The 23,452-nt window shown below is 40.5% G+C and overlaps 1 long non-coding RNA gene across 1 annotated transcript in view; it reads left to right on the top strand.

Moving 5' to 3' along the window:
• LOC106728330 overlaps window positions 1-23,452 on the top strand; it is a 159,987-nt gene that overhangs the window by 69,032 nt on the left and 67,503 nt on the right. The window lies entirely within an intron of this gene.

The raw sequence follows: 23,452 nt of genomic DNA, 5'->3' as shown, positions 1-23,452 counted from the left end.
CTTTTTTAAAAAAAAAGTATTTTTATTGATTTCAGAGAGGAAGGGAGAGGGGGAGAGAGATAGAAACATCAACGATGAGAGAGAATCATTGATCGGCTGCCTCCTGCACGCCCCCCACTGAGATGGAGCCCACAACCTGGACACGCACCCCAACCTGCAATTGAGCCGTGGCCTCCTGGTTCACAGACTGATGCTCAACCACTGAGCCATGCCAACTGGGTAAGCGACAGAAGGAATGTAACATTAAAAATTGTTAACCTGGTTATGGAGAAACAAAAATAATTAAAAAACAAACACCTCGGTGCCATGCAGGTGATTCTGCAGGAAGTAGCCACCACCTCGTGGCTGGGGAAACGAAAGGACGAAGTTGCAGTGATCAAACTTAGAAGATTGGAGGCAAGGCCCTGCGGAGGGTGGATGCGGGTCTCTGAAGTGGGCGTGCTGGCTGGCTGGGCTGGTGTCCCTGAAGGGAAGACCATGAGGCTGGTTCGACAAGTGTTAGAGAAACTGCACACTTGAATCCCTGTTGCTCCTGGAATGGAAACTGCTGCTGCAGGATGGGATGAGCTGTGGCTGCCAGGCCTCAGAAGTGTTGCTGGGATGATGCAGACAAAAGCAAAAAAATAAAACCGGAACGATCAAGCCCCTTCCTTCTTCCTCCTGCAGCCTTGCAATCTCTCTCTGATGCCCCCTAGTGGCAGGGCCTAAGAGGGAGCCTCCGGCTGATAACGCAGAAATGTAGTCTTCAGAGTCCCAGCCCCCGCATCGCATTGCGTGGAGAGGTGGTTTGAAATTGAGAAACAATTGCTTAATGACTAGCACAGGGGTGATAGTACCTACCCCATAAATTGGTTATCATCTTAACCATTATTATTTTTATTGAAACTTATGTAAAGAATCTAGTATGATGATTGGCCCCTAGTAAGGGTTAAAACCCATCAGTTCTTTTCAATTTTTGCTAGTTTACAAAATCTTCTCCCAGCCTGTTTACTGAAGGTGGCCCCTTATACTTTGATACTCCGATTCTTTGATTTTGACCCCAGTCCCACCCCAGTAGCATTCACATGTACAGATGAGTAGTGTTGGCTCTGGAACCCAGTGGTTATTAGCTGTGAGCTTTGGGCAAGTTAATTAGGTTCTCTAAGCCTCGGTTTATGTTACAGAAGATGATGCATGGATAGCCCAGCAAATCAGTGTTTAAAAAAGTAGCCGCCATCATTGCTGTCATCAACATCATCATCTTCATCATCATCACTGCCATTTGAGTCTAGAGAAATAACAGCAAAAGAATCTCAACTTAAGATACAACATTTGAGAAGCCAGCTTCTTCTAAAATCACGAAGGATTAACTGGCTTCTGTGAAACTTAATCATTATTGTGAAAAGTAAACAGTTCACTTTCCACCCTCACTTTTGGTTCTTCAAAGGATTCCCATTTTTATATTATATTTGACATTCTGAAAAAGGCCAGTGTTGTCCCTTCTGTTTTGCATTAGGGAGCAGTGAGGCCCGGAGTCTCTTTGAGACTTTCCCTGAGTCATGCGTGTGTTTGTAAAAGGCCTGGGAAGGATTCAAAAATCCATCACGGCACTATCGGCGACTGAAGGATTGAAGGATTCCTGGCTCCCACTTGCTCAGGGATGTAGAGACTGTCACTAGCAATTCAGAACGAGTGTTCTGTGCGGTACATCGGTACATCACGGCCGGGGCCTGAGGCAAGCTGAGAACATCCCGGATCTTATGCATTATGCATGAGAGGGTGTAAGAAATAAAGGATCAATCATCTCCCTCAGCTAACATTGATCATTTGCTACACATTATTTGGCCTGGCTCTGTGCAGATTTATTTTCTCCAATGGGAACAAGAAGTAGATTGCCTGTTTTCTTAATGAGCAATGACGTCAGTCTAGCCAAATCTATCTAATGCATTGAATCAAGCCCTCTCTCTCTCTCTCTCTCTCTCTCCCCCTCCCTCCCTCTCTCCCCACCCTGCTCTCCTCTCTGTCATAGTAAAAAGAGGGACAGCTCCTGAAGAGTGTGCCAGCTTCTGTGAGGGTGGTGACAGAGTGAGAAAACTGGGTCTAATTCAGGGTGATGAAAAGTCTCTTTCTCTTTTCTTACTTTTTTTCTTTTTAATTTAAAGCAGTGTTTCCACTCTCCATTTTCCCAGCTGGCATAATATTCTGGGCTGATCTGCAGAAAAGGCCACGTGAAAAGTCACCCAATGAGAAAAGAGGAAGAGGGCACGGAGAATGCATGAACCTGTTGTGATGTTGGGACTCCGAGTGGCGGGAGTGGCACAGTCACTGGGGAAAAGAGCAGACACCAATCCGAGAACTTATACAAGTACCACTTGGTCAGCACCAATGCCTCTTAATAGCGTGGGGATCAACATGTGGCACTCAGTGAGAAAATGGAGTTGAAGTTTGTCTTCTGTTGAAACAGTGTTCTCCCCCTGTGGAGGCCAGTAGGCAATAGAAGGAGGTTGCAGGTAACGTGTGATCCAGGAGTTAAGCGGAGAGTGCATGTCTTGCTGGGATACGCTCCCTCCTTCAATCAGACACGTGTCCACTGCGAGAGGCAGGGGACTTGGGGCACGGATTAGCTGAGGTAGGGTAGCTTGGGCATTGGTGGAGCCTTCTGCCGATGGCAGGTCATGGCTGGCATGCGGTCCTGGCAGAATGGAACCTGTGCAGGCTCAGTTTGCAGACACCATGCCTACATTCCTTTTCATGCTCACGTCTCATCCACTCACCTCCAAAAGCGTCAGGCCAAAAATTGTGTGTCTAGGAAACTACTGTATTATTCTGTAGTGTGTGATATGTACATGTAATTGGTATTAATTGTATGGTCATACATTTTCGGTTCCAAAGAGTAATTCTATTTCTAGACTGACTTGAATTTCTGCCTCTCAGTCTTCAGCTTGTTTTCAAATTAAACCTGTCCAACGCACTAAGTGCTTAGTCAAGATCTATAAAATGGACATCGTGGAGTTGATAGTTGAATTAGTTCAATGTTCAACGACATCAATACTGTTTTCCCTTGTAAAGTTTCTGTCTTTCCCTTTTTCCTGATCTAACATCTAAATTGCACTGAGGGGTCGGGGGAGTTCCTCTCATGATGTTGAAGGCAGGAAGAAGTCACCCCCATTTTCTGTGCTGCTGATGTTCCTGTAGTCTGTTATCCTGCTTTGGCTGACATCTGGAGGAATCACACCAGGTAGCTACCTTCTCCTCCTCCTCCCAGGAGGGGTTCCTCCGCATGGAGGCTCTTAGAATTGCTCATTGGCTTGTCTTCACTTGGGGCCCATGAGGTATTTGCAGATCTCCACGCTTTGCAGCTGATGCCGGTTGGGGCGGGTAACCTCTCATGTCTGTGTGCACAATGCCATCTCACCCTTGTTTCCTTCAAGTCCAAAGCGGCTGCACAGGTTTTACAAGGACTGTCACTCTCCAACTGCACCTGGGAAATGTATTAGCAATCTTCTCAGACGTCTCACACATCACAGGAGAATGCCTTGGTAACCCCCAAGTCCTTAGTTTGGCCAGAGGTAGACAAGAGTCAAAAATGCCCCACTGCTCATTCTTTTCCTCTTTCAATTTTAGTTGGATTCTGTTATCTCTCTTCTTCTCACATGCTCAAACGCTTTGGAATGGTAGTGAGGAGTAGGCAGTGGTGTTGAAGGCGAGGAGGTAGGGTGGAGAGCAGCTCCCCTCTGTTGAAAATATGTAGCACTATCCTTTTCCTTACAGTAGGTCTTTTATCTCAAACTTAAGATTTGGGCATTTTTTTTTTTTTTGCTGCTCCTTATCTATAATATATTAACTATATATTTTCAGATTTAGAATGAGAAAAATCAATTTTTCATTCCCTCCCTTGGGTTGATGTTGGGTTGATGATAGGGGCAACTGTTTCCTCATGGTATTTTGTAACTCATGTCTCCTGGTCTGAATGCAGTGTTGCAGGGTGTATGCGTAATGCATGCTGCTTGATTTCTCAAATTATTACTTTGCCACAAATACTTTCCTGTTATATGTGTGTGCACTTGTGTGTATTCTGGCAACTAACATAACTGAAGTATTCACATAAAGAACAAAATTCTCAAGTAAAAATATTTTTGTAATATTAATGATGCCAAACATGCAGATATTTAGGAATAGTAACTATGATGTCAACTCAAGAATCTATGTAAAAAAGGATCAACATAATGTTCCTAGAAGAAAATATTCATGGCTATCTCCAAACAGAAATATATAATGATTAAGTGTATATAATTTTTAAATTATATTTCTTTTTTTAGAGAATCTGGAAGCAAGGTGGCAATCTTTCTCTAATGCGAGGCCAAGTTATGCTGGAGCTGGGGTGTGTGCACAGGGATTCTGGGGTGGAGGTCTGCTGGTCAGGACCAGGTATAAATGGGCGGATTTTATCCTTACTATATTGAGTTTATGTAACTTGTGGATTCTCCATGGCAAATACAAATTCCAAGATGTATTTTGATACTGTGCAGCATAGATTGGGTCTCTTTTTAAAAAATATATATTTTATTAATTTTTACAGAGAGAAAGGGAGAGGGATAGAGAGTTAGAAACATGGATGAGAGAGAAACATCCATCAGCTGCCTTCTGCATACCCCCTACTGGGGATTGAGCCCACAACCAAGGTACATGCCCTTGACCAGCATTGAACCCAGGACCCTTCAGTCTGCAAGCTGACACTTTATCCACTGAGCCAAACCGGTGAGGGTAGTGACTGGCACATGGCTGGGGCTCAGTGAATGAATGGATGAGTGAATGAATGAATTCAGGTAGGTTCCACTTAAGCTGGATCTTGATGGGAAAAGGTCATTCCAGAAAGAAAGCAATAGGATGAACAATCTGGATAAAGGAATGGGATAAATTGGAATATTGACAATCAAGTGAGGAGTATTGGGGAGTGCAATTTGGCTGCAGATGAGGCTGGGCATGTGTTCTGGGACAGGCTGATACGTCTTGTTGAAAAACTGGTACTTCATCCCAAGCAATGGAACCACTGAAGGTTTTGGAGAGAAGAATTTGACATAATGAAATAGAAACTCAACTTGAGTGGTAATGTGAGAAAGGAGTGAGTAGCTGGGAACCTATTGAAGAAGCAGTTGCTTAAGATAATGGGACTTGGCCTAAGGAAGTGTCTGTGGGAATGCAGAGGAGAAAACTAGGAAGTGCCTTGTACTTGGCAATGAACACAGAGGTGCGGGTCCCTAAGGAGCTGCAGTCAAGCAACATGTAAAACAGGACAGCAAGTATACTCTGAGGACAGCTTGTACTGGAGAGTGTGGATAATCGGTAACATCCCTTCTTGTACTTAGCAAAACAGAGCGTTAACTCTGTAAGAATGAGGGAGCAAAAAGGATCAACATAATGTTCCTAGAAGAAAATATTCATGGCTATCTCCAAACAGAAATATATAATGATTAAGTGTATATAATTTTTAAATTATATTTCTTTTTTTTAGAGAATCTGGAAGCAAGGTGGCAATCTTTCTCTAATGCGAGGCCAAGTTATGCTGGAGCTGGGGTGTGTGCACAGGGATTCTGGGGTGGAGGTCTGCTGGTCAGGACCAGGTATAAATGGGCGGATTTTATCCTTACTATATTGAGTTTATGTAACTTGTGGATTCTCCATGGCAAATACAAGTTCCAAGATGTATTTTGATACTGTGCAGCATAGATTGAGTCTCGAGGGGACACAATAGAAGGAGACATATGGCAGAATGATACCAATCCAACAGTTCATCTACTCTAGAGTGTTTGACTGAGGGATAGGCTCTGCCAGTCAGGACTGAAACTAGCAGGGGCGGGGGTGGTGGTGGGGTGGTGGTGGTGGTGTAGCACAAAATATACTTTTCTGCAGGCTGACGCTCTATCCACTGAGCCAAACCAGTGAGGGTAGTGACTGGCACATGGCTGGGGCTCAGTGAATGAATGGATGAGTGAATGAATGAATTCAGGTAGGTTCCACTTAAGCTGGATCTTGATGGGAAAAGGTCATTCCAGAAAGAAAGCAATAGGATGAACAATCTGGATAAAGGAATGGGATAAATTGGAATATTGACAATCAAGTGAGGAGTATTGGGGAGTGCAATTTGGCTGCAGATGAGGCTGGGCATGTGTTCTGGGACAGGCTGATATGTCTTGTTGAAAAACTGGTACTTCATCCCAAGCAGTGGAACCACTGAAGGTTTTGGAGAGAAGAATTTGACATAATGAAATAGAAACTCAACTTGAGTGGTAATGTGAGAAAGGAGGGAGTAGCTGGGAACCTATGGAAGAGGCAATTGCTTAAGATAATGGGACTTGGCCTAAGGAAGTGGCTGTGGGAATGCAGAGGAGAAAACTAGGAAATGCCTTGGGCTTGGCAATGAACACAGAGGTGCGGGTCCATAAGGAGCTGCAGTCAAGCAACATGTAAACCAGGACAGCAAGTACACTCTGAGGACAGCTTGTACTGGAGAGTGTGGATAATCGGTAACATCCCTTCTTGTACTTCGCAAAACAGAGCGTTAACTCTGTAAGAATGAGGGAGCAATAAAGAGAATGGGCACAATGGAGAATGATGGGTAGAAAGATGAAAGGCATGAATACTAACTACGAATGTACAGCTGAACAGATGGGCTAGGGCCCACGGAAGCTGGCCTAAATGGCTTCATTTGTTGCCTAGGTCCAGTGCTAACTCTTGTCAAGTCAGAACATTTCAGCCCAGAGGTCTTTGACTCCAGTGCCTGCATTTGTCTCTCTCCTGTCTGGCTTTCCCTTTGGCTGGCAGTGGGACGTCGCTCTGGCTCTTTGTGGAGGAAAGAAGAGACTGTTTGGTGTCTTCAGTGATGCCTCCTGAGTATTCTGCGTAGCTGATAACTTGAAATGAAGTCATATAATCTTGTGCTTTCTTTGGGAAGCAATTTAGGTAGTTTAGTTGCTCATTTTGATGTTGTTATGATTAAAGTCCAGAGGGGACACAATAGAAGGAGACATATGGCAGAATGATACCAATCCAACAGTTCATCTACTCTAGAGTGTTTGACTGAGGGATAGGCTCTGCCAGTCAGGACTGAAACTAGCAGGGGCGGGGGTGGTGGTGGGGTGGTGGTGGTGGTGTAGCACAAAATATACTTTAAGAGATGTGAAATGTCATCCTAAAGAGACAGATCATGGACTGTAACTCATACGGAAATGTGTTTTAAACTCACATATCTGAGCTATGGTATCACCTCATTTATTTCTTTGGTCACAGCCTTGTTAGTTTTGATTCACAAAGTTGTATTGTTACTGTAAACTGGAAAATATTAAAGTTTATTCTAGGAATATGGTGTGGAACTCCAGTCAGTGGATCCGTATATAAGAGAACATAAAGAAATTAAATTATTTTTTTGTCTTGACTCTATATCAAAACACAGGATAATAAATTTATATGTTTTAAGTTAAAACAAATAAAAATAAAAAATATATATGCTTCATTTAAAAAATAACTTATTTTTTTTAATGGCATTTTGATCAATTTTCCAATGACTGGTCCCAGTTGTACTGGATTTCATTTAGGGCCATACCGTATGAAAAAAAAGTACATTTACCTTTAAAATTAAACAGTGTAGGAGATGTGTGGGAACCCAATCAACTGAGTCAGTAGCAGATTCTTGTATTCCTTATTAAATTCCTTTTAGAGCTATGCTCATTGAGTCGAATAGTTTAAATTATGGCTATATAATTCAAATTATTTTTTCTCTTCTGCTCTTGCTTACTCTTATTCTCCCTCTTTTGCTGAGATCATGGAGTTAAATGCACATAAATTAAGTGCACATGTATACTTTATTGTTATGTCCTTTTCACAGATAAAGAAATAAAGCTTAGAACAGTTGAAAAACTTCCCAGCTTCTCGAAGCTTCAATAACCAAGGAGAGCGTTTGGAAAGCAAGCCTTGGGGAATGTTCAGGCTCACATCGGAGGGCAGGAGAACTGTCTCCCTCCACGTCTCTTATCCATTATCAGTCAGCTGTCTGCTCAGAGTCAAAACATAGTAGTCATTCTTGATCCCCCCATTTTTTCTCACCTTTCACACAGTAAATATTTAAAACCTATCCATTTCCTTAGTGTAAGCTATGATCATCTCTCATATGGCTATTAAGAATATAATAACAGCAAGTAGATGTGTGTGTGTATGTGTGTGAAAGTACTTACTATGTAACAAGCACTGTACCAAGCACCTTACTTCTATTAACTTACCTATATTTAGTTCTTACAATTACTCCTGGAGGTAAGGAAATAACTTTGGAAGGAGGCAGGGGAAGTCGGGGACATTCGAGGAGGGCGTGACGTCAGGGCTGGATTGGAAGGTTAAGATGAAGTTGGCCAACAAGTTAAAAAAGAAAAGATGGAGTTGGCCAGGTGAAGAGAAGGAAAGGAGAAAGCAAGATTGGTCCATGTCAGAACTCGAAAAACCACTCACTGCTTCTGGAGATTGAGGGTTGGGTGGGTGAAGGAGTAGGGAGGAGAGCAGTAGGACAGGGCAGGATAAATTGGAGAATACAAGAAGGGCACAAGGAGAATAAATCTGGGATATTTATTCCCTCGTTTCCTTTCTGTGAGGTTAGTCTGGGCTAGTTGTGTCCCAGAGCAAATGTTGTACCTAGTGATGTGCTGGTAAATGGTGTTTGCCCATTTCTATAGTAGAAATACTCCTTCTCTCACCAATTTCAAGCTGGGTGATGTCACTCCGTGTGGACTTGGAAAGAGATGTATACTGTCTGTTCTCTCAAGCTGGCACAAACCAGCTCCAGCCCCTCCTGTTCCATTCTTTCTTTCCAGGTAATTGTATCTGCCTTTCCCCTAGGCCTTCCGTGGGAGGCATGTGCCACATTTGTTCTTAGCCTTGGGATGCCGCACTATCTCTCGTGGGTTGTCTCACCATGCCTGTACCTTTGAAAATAGTCCTTTTATGAGACCCTCCTTAAATTACCCAGTTTGAGGTACCATCTGTTTCCCGATGAGATCCTAATTGATTTACCAAACTATACTGTGTGAGAATCAGTCACTTAGAAATCCTTTCTCCTGTTGTATTACTTAGAGTGCAGGATTATGGTTTATTAAATTTTGTAACCCCAGTGGAGGAGATACGAAGGGAAAGGGAAAGAAGAAGTAACTAATTTTTGTTGAATATCTATTATGTATCAGGCTTTCTCCTGTTGTATTACTTAGAGTGCAGGATTATGGCTTATTAAATTTTGTATCTCCAGTGGAGGAGGTACGAAGGGAAAGAAGAGGAAACTAATTTTTGTTGAATATCTATTATGTATCAGATTACTTTAGAAATGCTATTTCTTTAATCTTAACAAATCAAATGAATTCTAAACACGATCATTTTAGGCATTTACCAATAAGGATATTGAGGTTCAGAGTGGTTAAGTAACTTTTCCCAGGTTACACAGTTAGGAAGTAGCTGAATTAGGATTTGAACCTGAGTGTTTGGATCTAAAACCTATTCTTTTTGCTTTATTTCCTCAACTTATTTTTAGTGAATGCATGGATGTTTTAGTTAACATAGAAGATAGAGCGTGTGCCAGCAGAGATGCTTGATAAAAGGGATCTACAACTGGGAGAGGGATGGAAGCCAGCTTTCTCCTGTTCCTAGGAGTGGAATTTCTAGCAATCTTGCAGCTTACATAGTGTAAACTGTCCAGGTGTCAGCGTTCCCTTGGAACTGGGTATTTTAGAGAACATCAGGCGATTCATATGTTAGTCATAAACCTGGCAGATATTTGTATCAGTAGCTTAACAAATTCATATCTTACAGCAGTACCGGGCAGCTTCTCATCTCCTAAAGGTTTAAAATTAGCTTAATATTTAGAGATGAAAAAAAATCGTATCTGTTTGGTTTTGCCTTAAATGGTAGAGAAAAGTGCGAATCTGATCAAGAGAAATCTTATGAAAGAAAATACTTAAATCATCTTACCATCTAAAATTTTGCGATCTAATCTTTCCATCTAGAATAGCGGTCGCCAACCAGTGGTCCGCAGACCAGTGGTGGTCCGTGAGGTCTGAAAGGTTGGCAACCGCTGATCTAGAAGATACTGGTGACTCCAGTCAAGACGTGGAAGGATCTGGGAGAGGTCTGTTTAAAGAAAGATCTGTAATATATTTCCACTTGCTCTCTTAAAACTAGTATTTGTTTTAATAATGAAAAACATTTGCTGGAAAAGTTGATGTTTGTTTTCGAAAGTCCAGTCTGTTAGGATACCACGAAAGGGAACACAGTAGGTCTCAAGGACCCATAGAAATCTGAGTGAGGAAACTTGAGTCTCATTCTGGCTTTGTTACTTGCCTAGTTTTGTAATTATGGCTCAGCCTCTTAAATGTTCTGTGCTGTAGTCTCCTTATAGGTGAAATGGGTGATTAGGTTAGATGTAAACAAAATTATTTTCCTAGCTCTAACAAGTTTATGAAGTACTTTAAAATTTTTCTTTCTTTTCAGTAAAACCGTTGTAATTTTTCCACATTTAGTAACCACCAGGTCATTTGCTTTCTTTATTATTTTCCTTTAGAGTAATAATTTTATTATTTAGTCATTCACCCCTTGTTGTCTATCATCTATTTACCATCTATCTATAAATCCATTAGTAATAACAAGAAAAGCCATCCAATGTCCAATGTGAAGGCACAAAAATAAAACAATCCCTACATTACATTTTGGTCTAGCCTTCTTTTCCCTAAGATGTGTGTATGTGTGTGTGTGTGTGTGTGTGTGTGTGTGTGTGTGTTCACATGCACACAGATACATACACTGTTGTGTTCTGGTAAATGTTTACCAATCAACCATACTAGAACAATAAAAAAAGCTCTGATGTATAGGATTTGCCAATTTCTGGGGTGTAACTGCTTCTACCATAGCCAATTTCAAGTTATCCATGGTAAGTAGCTGAATGTGAAGCTGAAAAAAAATGCATAAAATTGGCTTGTTCAAGCTGGTACAGGTTGGCTCCAGCACACCTCTGAATATAAGCAGTCTAAAAGGTAAATGCTCTCTTTCATGTTAAAACTAGAGGCCCAGTGCACGAAATTCATGCGTGGGTAGGGTCCCTAGCAGCTGCTGGCTGCCGGCCGGGACCTCCCTTCCCCGGCTGCCGGCTGCTGGCTGGGGCCTTTCTTCGTTCCACGCTGCCCTCTGGTGGTAAGTGCACGTCATAGGGAGCAATTGTACTCCCAGTTGGTGGAACCTCCCCAATGGGACACTTTGCATATTAGACTTTTATATAGATAGATACCTATTATATCATGTATTTTGAGAATTGAAAACTGAACCTAAAGCTAAGCAATACAAAACTTGTGTTTTCTATTTGTTATGGCCTTTATCTTGAATTATTTTTAGTAGCTCACTCTCTTACCCTCACCCTGAATGCATGCATACAAAAGAACGTACAAGCACACATACCAAAATTATGTTAAAATTTTTTGTTGATGTCTCTATGCATTATGTAAGCATGTATAGCTAGATAATATTAAAATATGGTGCAAAATTTTTTTTCACAAGCCATCTATGCTTTCAAATTTAAAGTTCAGAAAGCTACCATAAAATCTGTATTTCTAAAGGAGTCTAAACTTTTAAGCCCTTCCTCTTGAATGCATCTGTATTTGCACTCAAGATTTTCATTGATTAGTTGTTTATCAAAGGAGTTAGAGTTGGGAAAACCTCCAAACTATTAGATCATCAAATTTGGGAATGATATAAATTAGATATACTCAGAAACCCAAAAAGCCACACACAGTAATTTGGTATTTAGTCACAGAAAGGCTACAATGCATTGACTGTTGACTGAGTGATGAGCATCAAATAAAGAGTGTAATTAACACAGACAGAAGCTTACTGCCAACAACAGTTTGAAACAATTTTAGTCCTCTATTTCCTGCCAACTTTGATATAAAAAGAACCCTTCATAGCACGATTGAGAAAATTTGCTTTTGCATGGGAAAAATTCAGCTTGTAGTAGTACCCCCACAGCCTCCAGAATAGTAGCTTTCAAAGGGTAGAAACTTAATGGATATTTGTTGGATTGAAACAGATCTACATTAAAGAAAAATTGGTCCTCAGATGCCACAATTCTTTTGTTTAACATATATTTTTATTGATTTCGGAAGGGAAGGAAGAGGGATAGAAACATCAAAGATGAGAGAGAATCATTGATTGGCTGCCTCCTGCGTGCCCCCAACCAGGGATTGAGCCTGCAACCTGGGCATGTGCCCTGACTGGGAATTGAACCGTGACCTCCTAGTTTGTAGGTCAAAGTTCAACCACAAGCCACACCGGCCAGCAGATGCCACAATTCTTGAATCTCATGAATCGGTGGTAACATGTTCTTCATTCCCTTACGTAGTGAACATTTTCCATGGGAGAAAAAGAGAATGATGAATACCTGTCTTACTCAAGTCTAAGGAAAACTTTCACAGAAATTGTTATTGGGAATTTAAAGTGTGGGCTGATCTAAAAATTAATCTGCTCATCAAATGTGCAAAAAGGAACATCAGCTCTAAGTTATCCATGAACAATTTATGTGCTACAATTTGCCTTGATACCTGTATCAAGAAGTGGTAAAAAGAGAAACACCATTGCAAAGTTTTTTCATGGCTCTCCTGATCTCACACACACACACACACAAGAATTCCAAAATATTCCCTTTTGTCAGGCTTAGTTTAGGATACAATCTTTAAGAAAGTTGACATATGCCCTAGGAAATTTCACTGACTTTTCCCCTCCCTGAACTCTCCTTGCTTCTTATAAAGACTTTCAAATGGCTTAGTTTCTAAATTAATCCAGGCATTTGAGGGCAGTTGGGCCCTCTGCGCTTGAATAATTGAGTACTAAAAGGCTACACATTAGTAACTTGGAGGAACCAGAATGGATGAACCACTTCTCAGAACCTGCATGACAATTTTGAAAATTAAACCCAGTTAATAGAAAAAAATGCTAAATCAATGGCCATAAAATTTAATGGGTTTATCGCAGCCTTAACACAGTAGGACTGAATTATCATGTTAATTTAATTTCCATTTCTAAATGAACCAGAAGGCACAATAAAGGTCAATTAACCAGCTACCTTCCCTGTCTCTTCTTTTACTGCTGGTTTTAAATCACATTCAGCCCTAAAGCACTCACACTGCTTCTGGAAACTCATTAGTGTTTTTTTTCTCGAAATTAAAACAAAAAAAGAGAAAAGAAGAAGAAGAAATGAAAACTAACAACTAACCGTGTGCTGAGAGCAACCACTGGGAATGTGCCACAATTATGGGGAGAGATGAATTCAATGAGAAATCTTTCCTCTTGTTGCATTGAGGCTACAAACTTAGTCACACCAAGCCCAGGGAAACACTCAAGTTCAAGGTCTCAATTACAGTGTTTACCAAGTGTTCATCTGCAGGGAAAAAGCTGTGTGCGCTACTCGTAACATTTATGAGGCGAATAAGGACAGGAACTCCATCTGTGTAATGTGGGTCTGTTGTTGGTACAGTGAGAACCGTAAGCTTTGCACAGCCTGCATTTTTTCGCACCAAAATGTGTCACTATATATTAATAGGTTTTTATTACATTAAAAAAAAACTTAATAGAAAGAGGAAAAAAAGTTTCCTCTCCCCTCACAAGCAAGAAAATGCCATCCTGTTTTTGGTGTAATTTATCGCTGCAATGGAATTGCCTATAATCTGATACAATTTGGGTCAAAATCTTTCAATATTCTGGTGTTTTCCAGCGATACAAACAACACCAAGGGCACTAGGTCGGGGAACAAAATATATTCTTATTTTGCAAAATCTAGAGACACTCAAATTGTTTTCTGATTCCAGTGTTTGTCATGATTTGAACAGTGATTAGGCAAAATGATTATAATTTTGATTTCAATAGATGCCTCTTTCAAATACAATACATAATGGTAGTAAAGTATCTAACGCCGGGTACCATGTAGCTTTCAATGAATGTCAGCCTTCTTTCCCTTTCTTTTCAGCATAAAGTAAAAAAAGTAAAGTAATCATTATTGGAAGTATAGTTGTTTAGAATTACTTCTCAGGATTGTAAAACTTTAAGAGAACAATGGCTTCAATACCTTTGTTTATCAAGTTCTTATAATAAAGATATTGACTTTAAGTATAATTTAGATCAGATGTCGAAGGCTTTACAATAAGGCTAACAACTATTTTTTTCTAAATAAAAACATTTAGTCACCTTTCATTTAATAAAGATCTGTCCCTTTGTCTCCCCTTGACACCTCAAATTGTCTGTATGTATGTATCTGGGCATAAATAAATAGAATTTAATGATTTCATGACAATTTCTGGGTTAAAGTGAAACATATTGAATGCAGACATATTAACAGGAGTATATATTCACAAAGTACAGATTTGACAAATAAATATGTGCTCATAGGTATGATTGGTATTGAGAGGCATCCTTGTTTTCTTTAAAAATTTTTGTAGGCTAATGACAAAATCTAACCTTTCTTTAAATTGCAACCTATTTAATCTACTTTTAAAGTTCTCCTGTAATAACAGAGAAAAATGGCTGAGTAGTATTCCATTGTGTAAATGTATCACAGTTTTTTATCCTAAGTGGAAAACTCTTAACAGTTTGTCTGAAATCAGGTTTTGCTGAAACAGACCCTTAGATGAGGGTTTGGATGTGGGGGCTTCATTAAGGAAATGTCCCTAGGAGAAAGGGAGAAAGGAGAAGCAGGCCAGGGCAGGGAAAGAAGCCGGGCAAGGTGAAGGTCTCACACAGAGTCCTGTGTAGGTGTGTAACGGTTAATTTTATGTGGCTACTTGACTGGCCAGCGGGGCCCGGATTAAACATTATTTCTGGGTGGGTCTGTGAGGATTTCTGGATAAGATTCGCATTTGCATCATTGGGCTCTGTAGAGCAGATTGCCCTTCCCAAGATGCAACTTTGGCATCACTCAGTGCATCGAGGGCCTGAATGGAGCAAAAGAGAGAAGAAGGAGAAATTCACTCCCTTTTTCCTGCCTCACTGTGACAGCTCATTGCATCTTCTTTGCCCTCACACTGGGATTTACAACCGTCAGTTCCCCTGGTTCTTAGGCCTTCAGACTAAGACTGAATTATACTACTGGCTTTTCTAGGTCTCTAGCTTACAGATGGCAGATTGTAGGACTTCTCAGCTTCTGTAAATTGTATGAGCCAATACCTCATAATCAATATCTGTCTATCTATCTATCTATCTATCTATCATCTATTCATCTTCTATTATTGATTTTGTTTCTCTGGAGAACTCTGACTAATATGGGTAGCTTTGCCTGATCCACAAAAGAACTTATACTTCAGTGTAACTTATACCTAAGAATTTTCCTACCTGAGGCAGAAGAGTTGGGCTTTTATACCCTTGCATCAAGTATTCAAATTGACTGACAATGACTGTCTGTGGTGGGAGCTGGGATATAATATTCTAGGCACTTCTGGTTCTCTGCCCATGCAGGGCAAAGAACTCTAATGCCATGAGGATTGTCCTTTAAAGAACACACACCAGTGTTAAATATTGGGAGTGAAAGCACCCAGGAGCCGGAAGGGGTACTCAGGAATGGTGGGAAGGTCATAAAGGAATCTGGATGAGGCAACAAATGGTTCTACCACCAGCATCTTGTCATTCTGGCCTTGGTGCCAGCCTCCAATTTTGAAAGTAGGTGCTGTCAGGAGACTTGAAAACTGGCCTTCTTAGTAGTTTGTCTCCAGCATAGAACTTGTAGGATATTTAATTTTGTGTTGGACTGCATTCCAAAAGAGCCTGTTTGGATGAGTAGCAACATGTGCCATTAAATAATGAAATGAGTTAATCTTTTTATGGGGTTGTACTGTATTTGCTATCAAAATGCTGAAAAGTGTTTGCCAAAAGCAGTAATCCTAGTTTTGGCCTAATTGATATTGAGCTGTTCCTCACGGTCGTAATTGCCCAATAAGCTTAGTGGCTCCTGGAGGCCACATTCAGAACGATAATAGGATTATGTCATCAGCATGAAAAAGGGTGCTAAGACAGGAGTTGATGTATTCAGGTTATCAAAAATGTATCAGATGGTTTGGGGTTACAATTAAAGAGTAGGTGGGATGGGACAGTTGTACCATTCGGGGCTGTAACCTGCTCTGTTAAGAGCCCATTTCCCATCCATTTTGAACCCTTTTTGACATTACAGTAAAAGGTGCTGAAGGACCATTAAAAGGCAGGGATCAATACTGAGATCACGTCACTTGCCTCATAAATGGTTTCTGTTTATAAAAATCAAAGGCTGACAAAAGTGTAATAAATGGCACCAGACTCACATTTTTTTAAACCATTCTCTCTAGTAGAAGCAAGAGAGTCTAGTCAAGTCCATCAGAGAAAAGCTATCGCTAAAGCGTTTGTGCTCTTCCTGTAGGATATCACATTGAAACATCGAACATGCAGTGTGGAACAGCAAGGTGCTATTGATTTTTGAAAGGATATTCTAGAGATTGTTGGGTAGTAAGGAAAGATAAAAGGCTGCTCCCCTCTCCCCCCTCTTTATTTTCCCCCCAAAGGGCAGACTATTCTTTTGGTCTGTTTTGTAAAAATTATACTGTGAACGATTAAGTCAATAATATTGCGTGAATTTGCACCTACGATGTAGAATAGGATTTGTGGTGGGGAAACGGCTGCCCAGCTTGACATAAAAATCCATCTCTGTGACTTTGACTACGTCGAGTACCTCATATAAGTAGAATTAAATAATATTTGTCTTTTTGTGACTGGCTTTTATCACTTAGCATAATGTCCCCAAGGTTCATCCAGGTGGTAGCATATATCAGATCCCCCCCCCTTTTTTTTTAAAAAAAAGGCTGAATAATATTCTACGGTGTGTGTATTCTACATTTTGCTTATTCATGCATCCATTGATGAACACTTGGATTGCTTCCATGTTTTAGCTAATGTGAATGATTTTGGTAGAAACATCGGTGTACAAATATCTCTTTGAGACCCTACTTTCAATTATTTTGGGTACATACTCAGAAGTGGAATTGCTGGATTATCTGGTAATTCTATGTTTAATTTTTTAAGGAACCAGCATACTATTTCCCGAAGGAGCTGTACCATTTACATTCCAATTTCCCCACATCCTTGCCAATAAGAATCCCAACAAAGGGTTGTAGATGATATCTTCACCTATGGATATGCTTAGTTTAATTTAAGAAACTTGTAAGACACCCAGTGGAGATTCAGCAAACACCTCGTTATATGGGAACAGGACTCAGAAAAAAACACCCTTAGGAGTAAGCAGGGTTAAGGTCATAGCCAAGATCTTGTGAGTGATGAGATCATGAGGGAAAAAGAGTGGTGTCATAAGAGAAAATGGGCAAAAAGAAGAGCGAATTTTAAGGGGCAACAGAGGAAGGGATACCAGCAAATAAGACTGAGAAGAAACTGTCAGAGAGATGAGAGGGGAACATTTGCCTCTTAGCTCACACCATTCTTGAAAGTCCTGCTTTGGTGATACATAGGGGAGGGTACTTCTATTATTTCCAGAATCTATTTTGATGTCTGGTATATAGCAGGTTACTACAAAAATGTTGACTTAGTTACATGAAATACAGGATTAGGAATTTAATTCTCTCCGAACAGTGTGATGAAGGAAATAGAGAGACAATATAATTCAAAAATAACTGAACTTGGTATTTACTGAATTTGTGTTCGGCAAAACTTTAGTTCTAGACATTATCACCAATGGCTGGTTGTCCTTCAGTAATGTATTAAGTACTTCAGTGTCCTCCTTAGCAAAATCAGGGGACTGGGCTAAGAGACAATGTCCTTTTTGGTTCTTAAACTCCGGATTTGGAGACATAAGTAGCAGGTCAAGCTGAAGAGATGATGTATTATCCAATGGAGGTATCCTGTCAGCTTTTACTGATATATTATCTTATAAAACATTGGGACATTACATATTTGAGAGTGAAACTCTGGCTATTGCTTCGCCAACCCACCCCCTGCGTTGTAAATGGCCTTTGCTTGTGAAGAATGGTAGGCATTGCAGAGTTGTTTATATCAGTAGATTGCATCCCTGCAAAATTAATGTCAAACAGTGCATCTGGGTATTGTCTCGATAAATTACATGACTCGGTGATCACTGACCCACATTTTGTAATATGATTTTATAAAACCAGTGTGACAACACTAATGGAGACAGATGCACTGTAGTTCTTATACAGTAGAGGCCAACAATGTTCCTGGGGAAAAATGAAATAGAAAATGTAATTACAAATTTGCTATTATAAGATTTTAGCTAAAGAAAGAATGTCATGTGGGTGGATATTCTACACAGGGAAGTTGTTAGGATTTCAAGTAGCTTTTACTGTGTGTCAACCAATAACACTGATTTGTCAAAATAACTATTTCTGTGTGTTTTTTTTCTCTAAAATCTGCACTGGCATAGCACCAGGTGTGGAGTAATAGGCTTACACATATGCTGAGATGCATGATACTTTGGCATATGCAGTCTTGGTCTGGGATTTCCTTTGTATGACTTCATTTTTGCGATGGCAGCCTCTATCAGAGGATTCACAGCAGAAAAAAAGATGCTGACCTTATCAGTGAAAATTTTAGCTTCACTCATGAAAGGAAGACTGCTTCCGACACACATTCACACCTGCATTTACATAAAAAGCATTAGAAGAGTTTTTTTTTAAAAAATATGCTTTTATTGATTTTAGAGAGAAAGGAAGGGAGAGGGAGAGATTGAAACATCAATCAGCCGCCTCCTGCATGCCTCCTGTGGGGGATCAAGCCAGCAATCCAGGCATGTGCCCTGAGTGGAATGGAATGGTGACCTCTTGGTTGCATGGGATGACACTCAACCAACTGAGCCACACCAGCCAGGCACCATTAGAAGAGTTTTAAAATTTTCTTTTCTTGAAGCACAGCAGTTTATATTGTTTTGTCATGTAAACTGTCAAGACAGGAGGAGGCATTTAGTGAGCTTCAGTGTGCACACTTGCTCACAAAAATCCCTTTTCCTAAACTAAATACTTGAATTTCCAGAGTTTTGTGTGTCTGTTCTAATTTGAAGTCTGAGTTTTTACTTGTTGAAAAAAAATGCAATTATGCACTGGCAACTGCATGTGATGATAGCTACCCTTCTAATTTCATTTCTTTAGTCATGGTAGGGATCTGAAGAAACACTAACTTGGCTTTTGGTCACTTTTTTGAGAACACAATTTATAGTCTCTACCTGCTAAGTGTTCTTAATAGTCTGTTATTTCACATCTTATTCATCCATTGTCAGAATCTAAGTGGTGGCAGAAAGGTGAAACCAAATAAGAAAACCCAACAATTTAGGTTTTTAAAAGGACTTTTTGCCTCATTTTTTTTTATAGGTTGGGGACAAGGCAAACGATAGAGTTCATTTTGGTGAGCTTGAAGTCATAAGCTTATAGCCTGTGCAAGCAGAGATGTGAGTCTGGAGGTCAGATGTCATCTGTACGCGCGTTGGTTGCAGTTTGTGTATGGATAAGATCACCTAAGGGAGAGTGTGAAGAATGAGATAAAAGCGCTGAAAGTGAATCGTGGTAAAGGTCAATTTTTAGGTGGCTGTTGGAGAGAGACAGGGAAACTCAAAAAGAGTCAATCCATCTTGAGGAAAATCTTGAAGATTGTGGTAAAGGTCAATTTTTAGGTGGCTGTTGGAGAGAGGGAAACTCAACAAGAGTCAATCCATCTTGAGGAAAATCTTGAAGATGAACGCAGAAAAGAATTTACAAAAGAAGAGAATGGTTAACAATGACAAATGCTGCGGGGAGAATAGAGTAATAATTAAACTAGACTGTGTCCATTGTGTTTGTCAACCAGTAGGCGATTACTGACCTCTGTGAGAGCCAGTTTAGTGGAACAGTTGAGGCAGAAACCCAGTTGGCAATAGCTTGAACAGAAATACAATGTGACAGAACATGGCGGTGGGTAGATTAGATGCAGAATTATTCGGTAAACTTTCTTGGAAGAATAGGGAGGGCAAAAAGGAGACAAAAGGAGGAAGGTCAGGGACTGAGTCTTGGACTGAGGTTATGGAGGGATGTTTTTAAAAATAGTGGTTAAAGACTGTAGTCTCTAGCACAATGGAATTCCCAGGTCATAGGTATGGGGCAGTCATCCTCAGAACCCAAAGTAAAATTTGTCAGTGGCCTTGAGCACGGAAAATTTTTCAAAGGAAGAGAGGACTCTGGAGGCAACAGGCGATAGGGGTGGCAAAGGTAGAGTTTGAATAGTCGGGGTGGGGCTGTGGAGGACCAGTGTCAGGGCTTGAGTTTGCCATTCATGTGAAAGGTCAGAGGTGGCTGGAGAGCCAATGTTAGATTTGTGTCTCAAAAAGTTTAGAACACAGTAGCATGGGCCTTGTGTGACAGTATTTCCATCTACTCCCCTTCTACTGTAATAACCGTGTAAGATAGTTTTCACGGAATTATTTTTGGTGACTTCATGTTGGTCTCGGTTGAATCACCTCTTTCCTTACTAAGTGCATACAACATATCTAGTGAAGAACACACTTTGAAATGTTGCTGGGTATGAAAGTCAAACTCATCTCACTTTAGATTCCAAAAACCCCCTTTTGAAATCTGAGGCATTTGCTTAGCTCTGATCTCCTGGCAATTTTCCCATTGCCTCTGACTTTCCCCCCCAGGACACTAGCAGCTGTGGTAACAGCTGCACATTGTTTTAATTGTCTTAGATGTAATGCATCTGGACTTGAACACGTTTTAAAGCTCCTAGACATTCCCTTACTACCTCTTCTACTAAGATTTGTGTTTCATTCATTGCAGCCTGACTATGACTCTCCTTCATAGAGGAAAAATGGAAGCAAACCAGAAGGGAATTGCTCTGCTTCCTTTCTTTCATCATCTTCATCAAGCAATGAACTTATCCATGTTTTTGTTTTATTATTAAAAACATAGTTTTAACAACAACACTCTTAATTTTGGTCCCACCTAAGTTGATAGATGGAGTGTTTTACCAGCCAGGTTGGTGGGGTAGGAGAAACAAGTAGATAGACAGGGTGATGCTATCTTTACATATGGATGCAAGACCTGCTTGGTAGCAGACATTGCAATAGATGGAGAGCTTGCTACAAGATTTCCATTCTCAAAAAATTCATGGTCAAGTGGAGAGTTCTAAAGAACATACTGTATATTTCAATTAGCTGCGTGTCAACCTTGGTAAAAATAAAAGGTGCTGATAATTACTTTGCATAATTTAGTTTCATATCCATCCATCCATCCCTATCTTTTAAGTCATGGTTCTCCATCATAGCTGTATCTAAGAATCACCAGGGGATTCTGGACTGGGTAGCAATAAACTAGGTTGATATGTAACTGTTTGGAAACTTTAAAACAACAAACCAAACTCAATCAGGATCTGTGAGGGCTCAGGCCCAGAGGACAGTATCTAGTAAAAGTTTTGTTGGAGAGTCCATATTCAGAGAGTTGAAAATTGCTGCCTTAAGGACTTACTACGGGTTTAGATAGTGCTGTGCCAGGGGCTGAGGAAGATAAATACTATCTCATGTAACATAAAGTTATTGCTCTGCAAGAGATAACACTTTATTTGAGTAGACAAGGCATTCTCACGGAGAAGAGCAAAATAAAAATACAAGGTAGTATATCATGACTAAGATCAAAAGTGAGAGGCAGAAGCAAAAAAACAAAAACAAAAAACCATGAGCGTTATAAGCAAAAGGAGGCACATTGTGGAGTAGGGTTATGAGAGAAGAGTTGTGGCAGGTGGGTTTAAATTGGACTTTGAAGAGTGCACAGGATTAGGTAGGTATTGGATCAGGTACATGTGGCTTGGACAGGGCGTACATAAACAAGCAAAGGCTAGATGTCAGGAATGAGTGTGGAGTATTCTGGGTGTTTTAGGAACCAGATCAGCCAAAACTGAGCAGAAGTTTTATTTTGAGGAGCAGGCCGACTAAGGTTATGAAAGTAAGGCCCCAAAACAGAGAACTCTAAACTATTTTGAAGCATTTTAACTGTAAAACACAGGCAAAACTTCCTTAAAAAAATATAACTAGAATCCTTAAAAATTTCTCAAACCTCTTTTCAATGAGCAATACTCATGTTATTGATCAACCTCAGCTTTGCTATTAATTGAATGTAGGATCTGAATGTAAACTTGGAGAAAAAGAGAGGAAGCTGATCTCATCATGATCAAAATGGCAGTATTCTCTTATGCTCAGACTCACCTGTGTCAGTGGTCGACAGGTGAATGTGTCAACAACCAGCTCTCTAGAGCAGTGGTTCTCAACCTTGGCTGCACATTAGAATCACCTGGGAATCTTTTTAAAATCCTGATTTCTGGGCCTCATCCAGAAATCAGGATTTTAAAAAGATTCCCAGGTGATTCTATTGTGCAGCCAAGGTTGAGAAACACTACTCTAGAGCGAAAGAGTCTTGATGATTTCTGTGATGTGAACGCTACCACTACAACCAATATCATGCTACCGACAATTTAAGAATCAGTTTGCAAAATTCCTGAAAGTTTGACATTGACGCTTGGGAGCTGGTGTGAACTGGCGTCAGCACACAACTGCTTGTGCTCCTAGAAGTTCTCACTTAACGTCGTTGATAGGTTCTGCAACTTTAAGTGAAGCCACAGATAATGAAACCAATTTTACCGTAGGCTAAGTGATATATAAACAAGAATTAAGTTCCTATGGTATCTCATCAACGTTGTAATAAAACGATGTTGAACTGAATGACATTATTCAGGGACCTGCTGTACATTAATTCTCTCATAATAATGGTTTGTCTCTGGAAAGATGGGCAGGAAGGCATGGAAGATTTGCCTCTGAGAGAGAATATTCCGTTTAATCTAAATGTATGTAACTCAATTTAAAAAACGAGGGGTGGGGTTGGAGAAAATCCCTAACACTTTCAAAGTAGAAAAAAACGAAAGAACATTTGAACCTCCATGTCTTGGGAAGTGCAATTCCAGAAGCCTCTTCCATGGACAGAGGAGCCCCGCAGTGCCCAGTAGCTGCGCACAGCTCACCTGACCTTAGCCAGCGGTTCTCAACCTGTGGGTCGCGACCCCTTTGGCGGTCGAACGATCCTTTCACAGGGGTCGCCTAAGACCATCCTGCATATCAGATATTTACATTACGATTCATAACAGTAGCAACATTACAGTTATGAAGTAGCAACGAAATAATTTTATGGTTGGCTCACAACATGAGGAACTGTATTTAAAGGGCCGGAAGGTTGAGAACCACTGCTTAGTCTCATGGTACTCCCAGCAGAGCAGGGAAGGGTTTAGAAAGCCGGGGTGGGGGTGGAGGATGCATATGTTGAATAACTCAGATTTCCATGCAAGAGTGTTTTGTGTCCCCCCTGGAGGAATCCTGGGTAATCATATTGCCCCAAAGCGCAGCCAGGGCTGCATT

This window comes from Myotis brandtii, unplaced genomic scaffold (genome assembly GCF_000412655.1).
Source record: "Myotis brandtii unplaced genomic scaffold, ASM41265v1 scaffold59, whole genome shotgun sequence".
In the NCBI taxonomy this organism is placed as follows: Eukaryota; Metazoa; Chordata; class Mammalia; order Chiroptera; family Vespertilionidae; genus Myotis; species Myotis brandtii.
This window is presented reverse-complemented; position numbering and strand designations above follow the sequence as displayed.